Source organism: Marmota monax, unplaced genomic scaffold (assembly GCF_021218885.2).
Source record: "Marmota monax isolate L192 unplaced genomic scaffold, Marmota_monax_Labrador192_F-V1.1 WCK01_AAM20220418_F8-fsc00045, whole genome shotgun sequence".
In the NCBI taxonomy this organism is placed as follows: Eukaryota; Metazoa; Chordata; class Mammalia; order Rodentia; family Sciuridae; genus Marmota; species Marmota monax.
Genome location: NW_026692132.1, coordinates 2,845,210 through 2,862,165, shown reverse-complemented (window position 1 = coordinate 2,862,165; position 16,956 = coordinate 2,845,210).

Here is a 16,956-nt window from a genome sequence, read left to right as displayed (position 1 = left end):
TACTTTTTGTGGGGAGACATGCTAGGTATTAGACATATAGCAATAAGTAATATAGATTGACTCCAATTTATAGGGCTTATATTCTAGAGGGGAAAAGAAATATATCAGACACGAGTGAAAGAGAATTTGCTATAATTTGTTTTTTTTTAAATTATTTGCAGCTCTTTCTATTTGCCCTTTTCTTTCCCTTCCCTTCCTTTCTGTTCCTGAATAGTTATGTCCTAAAGCCAACATGAGAGAAAGTTAGGCATCTGTATCTTGGGGATGGAGAGGACTTGGTAGCTCAGATGGGATGTCAGGCCCGAGCAGGATGAGGAAAGAAGGTTTGCAGAGCGCAGACTGGGTGCCTGTGTGGCCTGAGCAGGTGAGGAGGCCATCCACACAGGGGAGGGGACAGCAGCAACAATGGGACACTGGCTGCACACAGGGGATTGATTAAATAAGTAAGCAGACTTAAGATAATGACATCTAGGCTTCTCACTATCACAGAAGGGAGCTACAGATATAAAAAGAGAGAAGACTAGAATAGATACCCCATGATGTTAGATCAAAATTACAAACATGAGTTTCACCTCTTCGCTTTCTATATCAAGTATAGACACACATATGTATCTATGTATGTACATTCTCCACTAAAAGAAACCAGAACTTCTTGAAAAAATGGCTGATTGCAGGGTGGAACCAGGAAAAATACAAGATTTGCCTTGGGTAGTAGCTACAATTAGATAGAAGTAATAAGTTCTGGTGTTCTACAGAATAATAAGGGGCCTAAAGTTCACAATAACCTATTGTATATTTTATGAATAACTGCAACAGAGGAGCTGGAAGTCTTCAAACACAAAGTAAGGGTAAGAAGATGGAAAATATTAATTTCCCTTTACTTTATCAGTACATACTTTATACATGCATTGAAACATCCCACTGTATCCCATAAATATGTACAGCTGTTATATGTTAATCAAAAATTGTTTAAATGTTTAAAAATGTGAAAAAAAGAATAGTTTGGGGACTTTTCTGCTGGCAGAAAGCAAGGAAGTATTTAAGAAAGAGGGGAATATATCAGTAGATCACAGAAGTCTGCTTATAGTGGCCTACTTTGGCTAACTGGGATAATTCAGCATCAAAATCAATAATTATAGTGATAGGATATAACCTATCAGATAAAATGAAAATCATGAGCCCACCCTGATATAAAATAATAAATGAACAAATCGAAACTTTGATGAAGAATGAGATATTTACAGTTTAAAGTGTCTCCCCCACAAAATGCTCATTAATTGCCAAAGCAACACTGCAGGTGGACACCACCTTAATCAAATGATCCATGTGGAGATCATCAATAATGGGGCAAATTGAAACCATAGCACCTAATGTGAAAGGAACACAGCATCACATCTGTGTTATTTCTGCCTAAGCACACAACCTAATGACAAGGAAGCATCATACAAAAACAAATTAATGGACATTCTACAAAATAACTGGCTTGTGGACTTTAAGTCTCAAGATGACAAATATCAAAGAAAGACTGGGGAACTACTGTGATTAAAGGAGAGTAAAGACAGATGACAACAAAAGGCACTACCTGATTCTGAACCAGATCCATTTTCTATGAAAGAACACATGACAAAACTTGAATGGAGCCTGAGGATTAAATGATAGTAATATAGCATATGAATTTTCTAATTTTGATGGTAGTATTGCAGTTATCTAAGAGAATGTCCTTGACTGTAAGAAACACATAATAGAGTATTAAGGGATGAGGGGCTATCAGGTTGGCAACGTACTCTCAGATGATTTGAGGGGGTGTTCGTTGTACTATATTTGCAAATTTTTCCCCTTAGAAATACTTTAAGGAAGAGCATTTGCAAGCATTGGTACTATAATCACTGGTAATATATTGTTTACAATACTCCTTGCGTCTAAGCTCAACACACCAGTTTGTTATGACGTTGTGACTGAGGGCACCTGAGAGCCTCTGATGCAAGACAAACATGAATCATTAATAAAGCTATCAATCAGTACCCTATCTCCAGGCTCAGGCATATTTCTCAAACCTTCCTTTTGCCAAGTCCTGGCAGTCTACAAGGAACTATGATGAGCCCCCTGCCAAAGCAAATTCCAAGATCCTTTTCCTCCAAGATTTCCCATTTTTCCCATTGTGTGATCTAGACTAGGAAAGCAAACAAACAAAAAAAACTTCATAGTGTCTTCCAGCACTTAAATTATTTCAATATGACTTTTACACAAATTATTACAAAGCATGTCATGCCCATATGACTTCTGAACTTGTTCTAAGACATACATAATTATGGAGATAGAGGTACCAGATGAAGACCTAGGAAACTGCATACCCAGAGATGAAGAAGCAACAATGCACAGCCCCTTCTTTCTTTCTTTCTTTGAACAGTGAATTGTTAAGTAATCTTATTTTTTTTAATCCAGAATTTGAACAGCAGAAATAATGACAAGAATTATTCATCAGAGCAAGTTCTCCAAAATAGAATAAGGTCAGGTTTGAGGTTTCAAAAAAATATTAATCTATTGCATTTATATTACCCTACTGAAGAAATACTTCAAAATTTCTATGATCAGTTACACATTTAATCAGCAAAATTTATATCAGGGTCTCAAAGTTTGTGTTGTTCTATTTCATAGGCCCTGGTTTGGTTTAAAACAGGATCGAATAGAATTTATAACTGCTTGATAGAGTAGTTGTGTTAGAGGGAAAGGTCTGTGATCAATTCCTGTGATGCAACTCTGCGAGGAAGCTGGAGGTTGCTTTAATTGCTTACACCACCAGGTGGCAATGTTAGGATGCCATAGAAATTTTACCTAATTTTAACATTCAGGTTTTGGCATGTAACTCCCTGCAACCATAAAGAGAAGTGGAGGAAGGACATAAGGAGAGACAAGACAGTATAATGAAGTAGTTAAAATTCTGGATTCTGGAATCAGGGCATCTAGGTTCTAAGGTCTATTTCTGTCACTTACTGGATGTGTAATCTTGAACCAACTACTTCATTATTTAAGCCTCAGTTTCCTTATCCCTAAAATGAGTCATAGTACCTATCTGGAAGGCCATGAGAATAAAAATTACAAAATATGTGCAATGCACTTGGTACATGTTATGGGTTGAACCGTGCGAATCCCCCAAATTTATGTATGAAAGTCCTAACCCCTAAATATTTCAAAATATGACCTTTTTAGAAACAAAGTCATTGCAGATAAAGTCATTAAAACACCATGTGGAAATGAAGGCAGAAATCAAAGTGATGCTTCTACAAGGCAAGGAATACCAAAGACTGCCAGCAAACCACCAAAAACAGGCGAGATATGAAAGAGTCTCTCTCACAGCCCTCAGAAGGAACCAATCCTGTCAACACCTCCATCTTGGACCTCTAACTTCTAGCATGTTGAGAAATAGATTAGTACCCAGTTGTACTAATTTTCTATGGCAAAACGAATTCTCTAACAAACTAATACTATGCATGGTAAAAGCTCATTAAATATTAGCTGGTATTATTAGCTCTGTATACTTTTAATCTAACTGTACTAAGACAATATTGTTTTTACTTCAAATTAAAGGTCATTTTTCAGCTATCATGGATTTATGTCTCCTGTCTCTCCCGCCAAATTGTGACATTCTATGAAGGGACTGAGTGTGAAATTTGAACTGTGACTGGAAAGTTTAGGGAACAGGTTTTTCCATGAAACACAGGATGCCTGCAAACAATGAACCCTATAAGGTCTCCACTCCTTGGGATGCTCATGGAGAGACCACATGACCACGAGGTCAGGAGTAGGATTTGGAGGCCCAGATGTGAATTTGAGTCCCTTGGCCACAGGTTGTAAGGAGATAATATAGGTGTGTTAGTTCCTATTATCAGAGGGCTCTATTTCTATTTACTGGTTGGAAAATTGGGTATAACAACTTATGAAAAACCTCCCTTTCATCTCAGTGGATAAAATTCAGTCACTTTTATTTGAAAATGCAGAAGCTGGGAACAGGAAGGCAGCAGAGAAAATGGATAGTAGTGTGTTTCTTTTTCTTTGTTAGTATCTAGAATTTTTAACTAGTTTTATTAAAAATCAGCTATGTAGGATTAAGGCTGAGGAACTTTCCCTAAACCCACACACCTCCTTACTATTACACCTTATCCCTAATCCCCAAGGCAATAAATAAGAGAGGTGAATAAATTGAGATGAAATGGGTGATATAGCAAGTTAACATACCCAGCCAGCAATTCACCTCAAATCTTCCCTTCTGCAGGATTGAATAGATTGAACCCTGTTGGGTAGGCTGGGGTGCTGTCAGCAGTTAGGTAGATTTGGAATTGGCTCTTTTGTGAATACTACAGAAAAAAGAGGGCAGGCTATTACCTGCCAGGATGGCCTCAAACGGCCCCCTTAAGATAATGCCACATGTTTCCTCCACAATAGACATCATCACCAGGTTGGACTGGGAGTGTGTGTGTGTGTGTGTGTGTGTGTGTGTGTGTACAGGTGATTGAACCCAGGTCAAGAACATGTATGCTGTGTGACAAAAATTAAACTAAAATTCCTGAATTGGAATTAGATCTTTATTTGAACAAACTTATCAAAAAAAGATATCTCCAGACAATTGGAAAAAGTTGAACATGGACTGAGTATAAAATAGAAGATTTGTCTTTTTTCTACTGAGGTGATAATAAAGGTGTAGCGGTTTTGTTAAAAATATAAGGTCTTATTGGCTAACAACATGTACAATAACATGATTCAGAGATTTCTTTTAAAATATGCCAACAAGAAAAAACAGTAAGAGGATAAATGAAACAAGATTAACAAACTTGATAATATCCTCAAATAAGTGAGAGACACATGAACGTCCACTGTATTATTCTCCTTGCTTTTACATATGTTTCTATTAGAAATTTTTAAAAATAAAAAGAATAGGAAAGAAGAAAAGAATTGTAGGTCTTCCCTCCTATTGAGGAGGGAAGGTCTGTTGAGGGTGACGGACAAAGGCTCAGAAACTCTGGTGAGTTTCTAACATAAATAATAATATGCCAGGTGCAGTGGTACACACCTGAAATCCCAGCAGCTTGAGAGGCTAAGACAGGAGGATCACAAGTCCAAAGCCAGCCTCAGCAACTTGGTGAGGGCCTAGGCAACTTAGTGAGACCCTGTCTCAAAATAAAAAATAAAAAACAGGCTGGGGATGTGGACCAGTGGTTAAGCACCCCTGGGTTCAATTTCTGGTACCAAAATAATAATAATAATAATAATAATAATATGGCATGGAAAGAACACTAAAACATCAACATCAACTCCCTGTCAAGGACTGGGATATGATGAACTAGACAGGATATTAATTCACAGAGAATCAGTACTTTTGCAAACATCTCCTTTTTAAATCCTTTTTAAATCCTCATAATAATATTGCTCAGCAAAGTGGTTATTATTTTTATGGAAGAGTCAAGATTACCCGACCAGTAGAGAATTTTTTTTGTTATTGTTGCATATTCCACAAATCATTCCACAAATAAGACTTCTCCACATTATGCACATACCATTTTTCTCATTGACACATGTTTCTTAAGTGCCTTCTGAGTCTCAAAAACTGTAGACAAAATGATAAATACCACCCTGCCCTAACACTGCTCACAATCCAGCTGGGAGGGGACACCTGGAAATAAATGTCACCTTATATTACATGTCACCATCAACATACAGCAAAGAGGTAGCTATTGCATATAGAAAGAAGAACCTTATCTATCCTACCTCCTCCCCTTCACCTGGCCAAGAGACTTCTAAAAGTCCCACCTACCCATAGAAGTCTCCCAAGCTCCCATAAAATACTAACCTGTTTTCTCCTACAGCCCTCAACATACACCTTATTATAGCATCCTTTATAGTCTGACTCACCTTAGAATTCATGGCTGTCCCATGGGCCATCCAAAGGCAGGAACCAACCTTCTCCTATTCACCCTCAAGGCTCCCAACTCTTAGAGCAGTCCCTTGCACTTATCTAGCCATCAATGTGTTACATGAAATGAAAAACATTTCCAGACAAGCACAGCCAGGATTAATTTTATACTATCCCAACTGCCCTTTCAATTTTCCTTATTTTGCTTCTAGAAATATTCAGCATGGAAATTTAACAAAAATCAGTGGGTTCTCAATATCTACAAAATAATCAGATATAAAGAAAAATGCAAAGATCAAATCAGCTTCTATGAAATAATACTTCTTTCACAAAGTCCAGGATCCAATGTAAATAGTTACATTCTAGGAAGCTGCTGTGCTCTAGAAAACAACTAGCCAGCTTATGTTTTTGAAAGACTGATTTTCTTTGTTTTGTTTTGTTCATGAAAGAAACTGGCCTCTTTCATTTCGCAAGAGATCACTTTTTCCTCCTCCTTTATTTCTTGAAAGGAACTTGCTCAAAATAGCTCGTTCAGGATCATTGAGCCATTTAACAACAAAAATGCTCTTAGCATCTTGGGATCAGCTCTTTTTTCCTACCAATTTGTCCTTCTTCTCCATCCTCCCCAAGATAACCTCATATTTTTCTGCTTTTTTACTAATATAATGGTAAATGTCTCCTCTGTTGGATATGCTCATGAAATGTCTTCATCATCTCCTGAGTTCTAAGGCTCTTTTCCTGGAAAAGGAGAGGTATCATCAGTTAGGAGTTGCCAAGGTTATGAATAGTGAAACTAAGAGGAAGAAAGAAGATTGAGACAAGACATCAGCCCAGCCTACACTGTGGATTTATGGGCCAATCACTTTAGTAATAGGTTCAATATAGGCAGTTGTAAGGCTACAATATTTTTCCTAAATGGATAGATGTCCCAGGATCTTCCCTCTGATCTAAAATCATCAACAAATCAATGGGAAAGTCATCAGAATCAAAATGGAGTCACTTAAGTTGAAACCTAATAAAATAGAATCACAAGACCTAAAGGGAAAGCTCCCAAGCACACATGCTTATTATATAAACTATTATAAGATCTCTGTGAAAACTACAAGCTTGCACGAAGGTTACTGCAATCTTTCACAAAAAAAAAAAAAAGCAAACAACAAAAGAAAAAAAAATCCCATTTCTGTGAGATTGTACGCCCAACAACTCTCTGTTGAAATGTAAATTGATACCCCCCTTGTAATTGATCCTTATAACCAAATTATTGCAAAAAGAACTTATGTAGCCTTCCTCAGCTACCTTTAAAAACCCATGTTTTCCTTTACCTCCCCAGATATCTCTATGATTCAGCATAGCACACATCCCCCAGATTTGCAAATTCCCTGCTCATTCCCAAATAAAACCATTTTGCTTTAGAAAGTCTCTCCCTTTTTGTTATTTAGATGCACACTGCACAGAATCCAGTTTGAGCTTCTTATCCCAGCATCCAGTGGCCTCCTGATCTTTCCAACTCCCTGACCTTACTCACTACCACTCCCCTAATTCTAATCAAGACTTTTGCACAAACCCAGCACATATTTTCCCTTTGCTTTTCTTTGCTTATCCTCTTTCCTCAGTCTGGAACGTCCTTTCTCTACATCTTTATGTGACAAGTCCTAACCATCTGCAAGACTCAGTTAAGAGCATTTCTTCCTTAAAGTCCTTTAGCCCTTAACTACATCTGTCATTCTCCAGGTTCTCAGTACTTGTTGCCCATAAGCGTTGCATGGACCAGCAGCAGAGTACTGCCTGGGACCTAGAAATAAAGGAGCCACTTGAGCATCTAACTATGGAAAACAATCTGTACCTGGACAAAGACTTGTGACTGAAAAAGTGTCTTCAAGATATTTGAGAGTGACTTTCAAGTTGCAGAACAAATGGTATCAATATATTTATTCAGTGAATCAACAAATACATACTTAGCACCTGCTATATGACAGGTACTGTGCTTGACACTAGAGATGTGGAAATGGTGAATGAGATACAGTCTCTACCCTTGTGAAAGCTATAAAATGGAAGTCTAATAAAATGCTAGATTGAGTCAATGAAATACATTATGATAATGCAATATATAATAAGACAATGGGTGAGCCCAAAATGAAGTGAATTCTAGAGGAGGCGAGAACATGGCACCTATGGAGGATTTCAAACAGATTAGCATGATTGAACTCAGGATACTGGGTAGGGATGGAGAGACAAGACTGAGATGAGAAGGAGTTAGATCACAAATGGATTCATAAGCCTGAATAAGGAATTTGGACTTTGACCCTCTGCTGATTGTCTTTTGCCATATCTCACCAAATCCCCACTCAGATCCATTTTTTACCTTCCTGTGTACTCTTTTTTTTTTTTAAGAGAGAGTGAAAGAGGGAGAGAGAGAGACAGAGAATTTTAATATTTATTTTTTAGTTATTGGCGGACACAACATCTTTGTTTTGTATGTGGTGCTGAGGATCGAACCCGGGCCGCACGCATGCCAGGCAAGCGCGCTACCACTTGAGCCACATCCCCAGCCCCTTCCTGTGTACTCTTGCAGACTTCTTCACTTAACTCCATTGTTCTATCTGACTTGCCATACAATATGGGTAGTAATGGGAAGCTGCAGCAGGTCATCTGTGGGCAGCAGGGAAGGAAAGGTCATGGTATGTTTTCCCCACTCCCTTAATAACAACAGCAGTACTTGCATCCTCTGCAACAAAGGCTCTATGAGTTGGCTCCTCCTCCAGCAGTGGTAATCCAGTAATTCTATTTGTTCTCCTTGTCCCCTTGGTGCTAGGGTGCTATGGGTACCTTCCCATTCAGAGTCTGCTTCCTTAACTCGATGTATGTGTACACAATAACTTCATTAAGGTCTCTTCCTTTGAACTATATGAGACAATTCTGTTTCATGTCATGATCCTAACTCATACAATCCTAAAGGCAATGGGGAAATATGAAGGGTTTTAAGGGGAACATCACATGTTCAGATTTGTAGTTCAGAAAGATCATCACGATGAGGCAGGCACAGTAGTGCAAACCTATAATCTCAGCTACTTGGTAGACTGAGGCAGGAAGATAGCAAGTTGTAAGTCATCCTGGGCAATTAGCAAGACTCTGTCTCAAATTTAAAAAAACAAAAAACTGGGGATGTAGTTCAGTAGTAGAGCACCTCTGGGTTCAATCCTCATATCAGTAAAAGAAAAGAAAGAAAGAAAGAGTTCATCATATTTAAGTGAATAGGCCAGACTCAGATAAGTATCATGTATTTCCCTCATATGTGGAATTCAGGGGGAAAAGAAGAAGATGATATGAAAGTAGAAAGGAGACAATTAGAGCAGAGGAAGGAGAGCCAGTTGCAGGGAGGAAAGTGAGAGAGGGTAATAGGGAGATGGGTATGATCAGAGTGTGTTATATGCATGTATAAATATGCCACAATGAAACCCATTATTCTGTATTATTAAAAGGCACTAAAAAATAAATTAAAAGAAAGCTTATTATGCCCAAGTTGTAAAAATAGATTGAAGGAGGAAAAAACAGGGATAATATAACCACTTAGGAGGTTTCTTCAGTAGTACTGGCAAGCAATTATGGGGATAATGGAAATTAAAAGAATTAGATATATGGGGCTGGGGTTGTGGCTCAGTGATTGAGCACTTTCCTAGCATGCGTGAGGCACTAGGTTCAATCCTCAGCACCACATAAAAATAAAATAAAGGTATTGTGTCCATCTACAACTAATATATATATATATATATATATATATATATATATATATATATATATATATATATAATAGATTCAAGAGACATTAAGGAAGAAGAATTAATAAGACTTGGCAATTGATTGGACACATAAAAAATTAAAAGTAGCAATCAGAACCAGATGGCCCACACAAGGGAGAGAAAAGAGGGAATCACAGAAAAAAAAATATGATGATCAATGTGCACTTCCATTACTACTTAAGGGACAAGGCCCTCAAATTAGTCAACCTATTCCCATTGCTCCACATTGCAGAGATGCACACATTAGCAATCACAGACTGGGAACCTCTGAATCATGCTACTAACCCCCAATTCTGATGCCAGGATTACAAAGCAACCTTATAAACAATCACATGGATCTAATAATGGGGAAAGAAATATTCACAGTCATAGATTCTCTAATCTTTGGAACAATACTTCATTACAGATCAACAAATTGCTATTCTGTTTCACATAAAACCTCACCATGAGTTTGATTCCTGAAATGTGATCTCCAGGCTCCAGTCTACTCTGAGAACCTGGAAGATTTCTAGATCTGAAAAAAAAAAAAAAAAGAGTGGTTGTAGGGGGGCAGGCGTGGTGGTGCAAGCCTGTAATTCTAGCAGCTTGAAAGACTGAGGCAGGAGGATCACAAGTTCAAAGCCAGCCTCAGCAAAAGCAAGGTGCTAAGCAGCTCATTGAGACCCTGTCTCTAAATAAAATAAAATAAATAGGGCTGGGGATGTGTCTCATGGGTTGAGTGCCCCTGAGTTCAATCCTTGGTACCCACCCCCACAAGAAAAAGGGACACACAAGTTTTTTTCCATTCCAGGACCTCTGTGTGTTTCTGCTGTTCCTTCTCCTTAAAGTATACCTTTTTGTTTATTTGTTTTGTTTGTTTTGCTTTGCATTTTGTACTGGGAATTGAATGCAGAAGCACTCTGCCACTGAGCTATACTTCCATTCCCTTTTTTATTTTTGAGACAGGGGCTGGCTAAATTGCTGAGGCTGATCTCAAATTTGTGATCCTCCTGCCTCAGCCTCCAATCTCTGGGATTACAGGCATGCACCACTGTGCCCAGCAAAAGTATACCTTCTTCTGCATTCCCAGCACTTGGCTCAATGCCTGGCCCACAACTTGACTCCCTTATTGGGTTGAAATTGACATCACATTATATGTCTGATTCATTTTTATATTTTTCTAATATGCCTAAAACAATGCTTTGCACATACAAGAAGAAAAAAAATTGCTAAGCATATAAATGACAAAAGGTAATGTGTGTCCTTTCTTCTTTTCAAGGAATAGATAATAAACAATCACATCAAAGTCAAATAAATCCAAGGAACCTCTCAGGAAACAAAAATATGAAAGTGTGCTAAGAGGTGTTACAGAATAAGTACTTATGGAACTTTGAAAACCGTAAGTGCCATAGGATGTTATTATGAACTGGATCTGCCAACATCAGTGCTGAAGTTGTTGGTCCTGAAGCCAAATGCCAATATGTGTTTCCTAAACACTGATTTAAACAAATATTTTTCAGTTACCATAGCTTTCAAATTTATTTTTTGACATGTATACTAAATGCAGCAAATAATATGAAAATTCTAGCTCCATTCATTGCCATTATGAGGATTCTGACCTCACTAGGGAGATCAGAAAACACCAGCTTCGCAAATGCAAGAGATAACTTTCCTTGATCCTAGGCAGAACCATCTTTGGAGTTCGTTATTTCTACTAGCTGCATGTGCTTTAAAACAGAAAACAGCTTCAAAGTAGTCTTTAAGTCTGGAAACTAGTTAAAAATAGACTAACTCCTGTGTAGGAAAGCACCGGCAGCATCTCTTTGATACGTTTTTGTAGCCCCTACATATTATTTTCATTTCTACTATGGAAAACTTAAAGACATACACAAAATTAGAGAGGAGTAAATGGACTTGACATACCTTTCTCCCAGCTTTGACAATTATCAAGTATAAAAGGATAACTCAGGCACAAAAGTATTAAGGGAAGAATTTTGACTTTTGCTGTTTTGCAAGGCAGACAACACATCAGAACAACTGAGTTCTACAAATGAGAACACAACAGGTATTTAGAGAAAAACATGAGAAGTTACCAAAAGTACAGCCACTTTGTTCCTCATATGATTGTCATATTTGTGAAGATGGTCACATATCTATAGACATCAAAATAAAAATTAGGAGTAAAATTGTCTTAGGCTATAAGCAGCTTAAAAGAAGGGTGTGGGTCTTTACTTAGAGACTAGTATTAGGCAGGATATTTCTACTTTTTTTAGTGTTTTAAGACTGCCAGGTATTTGTGGAGTTTTCAGGGCTTTTTTAAATTTTGTTTTGTTTGGGTCACTGTAGTACACAGTGTGCTAAATCAAACAGCATCAGAGACAGGAATCATTCCTGCTTTCTTAGTTCCTCCATCTGGCCAGTTCCTGCCCATTAAGTGTGGATTTAACCCAACACAGGTTTGTTCAGAAATTTCTGATTCATATCATTAACTTGGTAGTTTTTTCTATTTGGCCAATCTCATTTACACAAGATGTGTTGATTAATACTTGGAAGATTTCCTAAATGCATGGTTTAACAAATTAAAGCCATGTAATACCAGGGCTTGGCAGCTTAACTTCTGTCTAGAAGCTTCATATAGTCCCTAATCATGCTTTGGTCACATTGGTGTCATAGATGCATTTGAACAGCTGTTATCAACTAGCTTATCTCTTCCAAGACAGGGAAAAGAGGCATCCAGTTTTCCTCTACTAAGCTTTACCTCAGTAACTAATAAGTGGACTTGTCTTCCTTCTAAGATTCCTTCTAAGTCTGTCAATGTGCCTGCTCTATCAGGAAGTGGCATTTTTGCTGATCTTAAGTAAAGCTGGCATTCCTAACTGCATCCCTGAACTATTTGCCTAATTGTTTAAGCAATTGTAAAGAAAAAGAAGAAATGGCCTGTTGATGATAAGACTTAATGGCTGGGTTAATTTACTATAATAACTAATTGTATCTATGAGAATAAAAGTAAGACACAATGCATAAGAGAATTTGTAAAATAATACAAACAATGAGGGCAATGACAAACAGTTCTCACAATACAGAGAATACAAGTGCACCAAATGATTTCCATCATCCTTCTTAGTTGTTTTATTATTAAGAACTTGGGTCCTGGGCCAAGGCTGTGCTCAGTGGTAGAACACTTGCCTAGCATGCATGAGGCACTGGGTTCGATCCCTGGCACCAGATAAAAATAAAAACAAATAAAAATTAAAAAATAAAAATAAATACAAATATATATATATATATATATATAAAAGAACTTGGGTCCTGAATTTGGAAAAGCCATTATAAAAATCTGTCAGAGGACACAAGATGGGAACATAAGTCCTAAGTGACTAGCTATAAGAAATTATTACAATCCTGTTTATAGTGAAAATATACACTAGCAAATAACAATTAGGAACTGTATCCTTTTCAGAAGTAGACTTCTGTTTAAAAATTATTCATTTTGCATTACTGTGGCAAAATACATGTGGAAATCAACTTATAAGGAGGAAAAGTCTATTTTGGCTCAGTTTTGAAGGCCCCAGTTCATGATCTATTGACCCTGTTCCTTTAGGTCTGTGTTGAGCTGTTTGTTATGGTGGGACCGCATAGCAGAGGAAGCTGTTCACATTGCAGCATCTGAAGAGTGAAGAGAACAGGAAGGGGCCAGGGTCCCTATATCCCTGTCAAGAGCACACTGCCAATGATCTAACTTCCTTTCATTAGGCCCTACCTCCTAAAGGTTCCTCTACCACCTAACAATGTCATGAGTTAAGAACCAAGCCTTTAACACACAAGCCTTTGGCAGACTTTCAAGATTTAAATTATAAAATCAGGTGTGGCCATGCATGTCTATAATCCCAACTACTCAGAAGGCTGAGGCAAGAGGATTGCAAGATCTGGGGCCACAGCTCAGAGGTAGAGTGCCTGCCTAGCATGTACACAGCCTCAGTAAAGTAAAAAAGAAAGAAAAAATAAGAAAAGACATCCAAACTACAGCCGTGTATGACCAAAAAAATTCACAAAATAAATGTTATCAGACTTCAAAAAAGTATATTTTAGTAGCATCTGTAATCTCTGCAAGCTGGGCACAGAATAACTTTTATTTCTTATTAAGAGCAGGTTGTCTGCAAAGCTTAATGTCTTTCTGAAATCTTTACCTTTCTCCTCTTCAACACTAATAAACTCCCTTTGCTTAATAAATTTAATATTCCATTATATACATATATTTAGATATGTGCTCAAATGGCAAATGTGATTCTTTTATTTAAATTTCAAAACATTGATTTTGTCAGAATATTACAGGGTAATATTTATCCACATTAAATTTAACATCTTAGTAAAACTCTAACATATCTCATGAAAAATAAAGACAAAAAACTTCTATTACCTCACCTACACACATTTATCTCTTTGCAACACCTGTATATCCTCAACTACTAAGCATGTTAGTTCCAACTTTCAACCAAAGTAGCCAACATTTGCTCTTTCAAAGGCCTAGAGAAAACTGGGAGGTAACTGAGAATGATACAGAAAAACTTTAGCAGGAAAACAAGGTCCACTGAAGTTCACATGTACCCCACAAGCTGTCTATTTACATTTTTTGAAGTTGCAACCCTGAACACATGAATTAATATGCAGCCTAATATTTTTTGCTTTCTTACAACATATGGTCAGTTTTATTTCATCCAAAACTCTATCCACTACAACTCCACCCCCCAGTTTATTTTGAAGCAAATTCCAGACATTATGTCATTTCATTTGTAAATATTTTGACAGGTCTCTCTAAAAGATAAAGACTATTTACTATGCTCTTTAACTGTGCTCTTTAAACATGACCATAATATAATTGACAATAATTCCTTAACATCATCAAATATCTAGCGTTCACATTTCCCCAATTCTCTTGTGAACATTTTCAGGTTTATTTGCATTGGGATCTAAATAAGATATATTGCAACTAAGCAATATGTCTTTTGGAGCTTAATTTATAGTTTTCTTTTAAATCCCATTTTTCCCTTGCAGTTTTTTTATTAAAAGTATCAAGTTGATCAGCCTGGTGTTACCTGTTAACCATAAGCAATACTTGCTGTAGTGTCATTAAATGACACTAGGATAGGCTGGGCACCGTGGCACACACCTGTAATCCCAGCGGCTCTGGAGGCTGAGACAGGAGGATTGCAAGTTGAAAGCCAGCTTCAGCAAAAGCGAGGCACTAAGCAACTCAGTGAGACCCTGTCTCTAAATAAAATACAAAGTAGGGCTGGGGATGTGGCTCAGTGGTCAAGTTCAATCCCCAATACCAAAAAAAAAAAAAAAAAAGAAGACACTAGGATAGATAGATTCTCTATCCCTGTTTCCTGTAAATCATCAGTTGGGATCTAAAGGAATAAAGATTCAGATTTTTTGTACGTTTCTTTTACCAAGATGTGTAACATGCAAAGAGTTTAATCTAGCTCAGAAAGAGGTCTGGTCTTTGATCTCCATTCTGAGAGATAACCTCTAAACTCTTGGATCTATCTCATGCTTAACAGGAGTGGTGTTGTGTGTTTACTGGCCATGGGTCAAGCTGAATTGTACGAAAACATGATATAGTGTGGAAGCTTTGTGTCACACATAATCCCGACTTCTATATGGCTGCAGATTGAGAAGTCATGTGGGCAGTCAGCCAAATAAAATCTCTGGACAGGAAAGCTCAGGTGAGTTTCCTTGCTTGTCAATAATCTATACATATTGTCACACATCAAATACCAGAAAAGTAATGGTATCTACAGCTCCGTAGTGAGAGGCCAACTCAACATCCATATTTGAAACTCTTCTGGATTCTGCCCTATGTACTTTTTTTCTTGGCTACTTTTTTTTAATTGCCCCCTAAACTTCCCACAAGACCACTATAGCATGATAGTGTCCATCAGGTGGTACATGGTCATCTGGCTATTTCCTTTTTAGTTGTTATCAGCTACTGATGATCATTGCTTAAGATTATTAACTCTTCAGGGACTACAAAATGGTGATTTTCTGTTTCTATCATTTTTTCTTTATTAACTTGAGTTTTTGCCTCTCATCAACTGTTTGATTATTTGATGTAATATAAAAGAGAGACAGGAAAAAATACTTAATTCTTTTATGTATCAATTTTCAAAATTAAGAGGTAGTTTTTTGTATCTTCTAAGCAACTTTTTTTCTTCATGTTATGAATTTAAGCACCAATCCATTGAATTATCATTCTTGCTGTTCATCTTTGACCATATTTGGCCATTGAGAATTTATCTAAATTGACTCTTGAATACTATTTTATTGTTGTTGTTTGGCTTGTTTTTTGGTTTTGGTACTGATGATTGAACCCAGAGGGACTCTACCACTGACTTCCTTTTTTTTATTTTGAGATAGGGGGGTCTCACTAAGATGCTTAAGGCCTCACTAAGTTTCTGCTACTGGCCTTGAACCTGTGATCCTCCTGCCTCAGCCTCTTAAGTCACTGAGACTACATGCATGGGCTACCGTGCCCAGCTGACTCCTGAATTGTTTTGACATGGCCCTAGTACTCACAGATAGCTTCTTTACTTTCTGGTATCACAAAATGTTCCAGGCTTAATATGGCAAATTTCCTATCTCCAACATGGAATCAGTCATTTCCCTAAGAAGTGCTGTCTCAGATTGAGTTCTGTCAGGAATCAAACTGAACTGAATATTTAAATGCAAGAATTTTTGGGGGACTACATCATGAGCCAACACCTGTAGAAGAGACAAAAATAGAACCCAGTAGAGGAAGGAGTTGAGCCACAGCACAATCAACAATCCCACAGAGAGCTAGAGGTGGCCTAGGCCTTCAAGATGTCCAAAGAACCAGAATGTTGTAACCCACATTAAACAGTCATTGAATGTAGGCTGCCCCTGGGGAAAGGGAGGGTGTAACTTTGACCTTGGTCATTTTATGGTAATGGTTCTCAATCACATAAATTTTGCCCACAAAGAGATATTTTACAACATCTACAGGTATTTTTTGGTTGTCATGTAATGCCAGATTCATGGGACCCCCCAATAGACCTCCAGGAGCCAAATCCAATGCAAGCACACAAGAGTCTTTATTGCAAGCTCCAGCCTGGACTCACAACCATTCCCAATGCAGCGGTCCCAGGGAGTGAGTCCCGGTCCTTTGTTCAGTGAGATTTTATAGGTTTTGGGGGGATACTCTATGCGTCACAACATCACACAGCAAATCATTCCACACCGCGGGAAAATCAAACA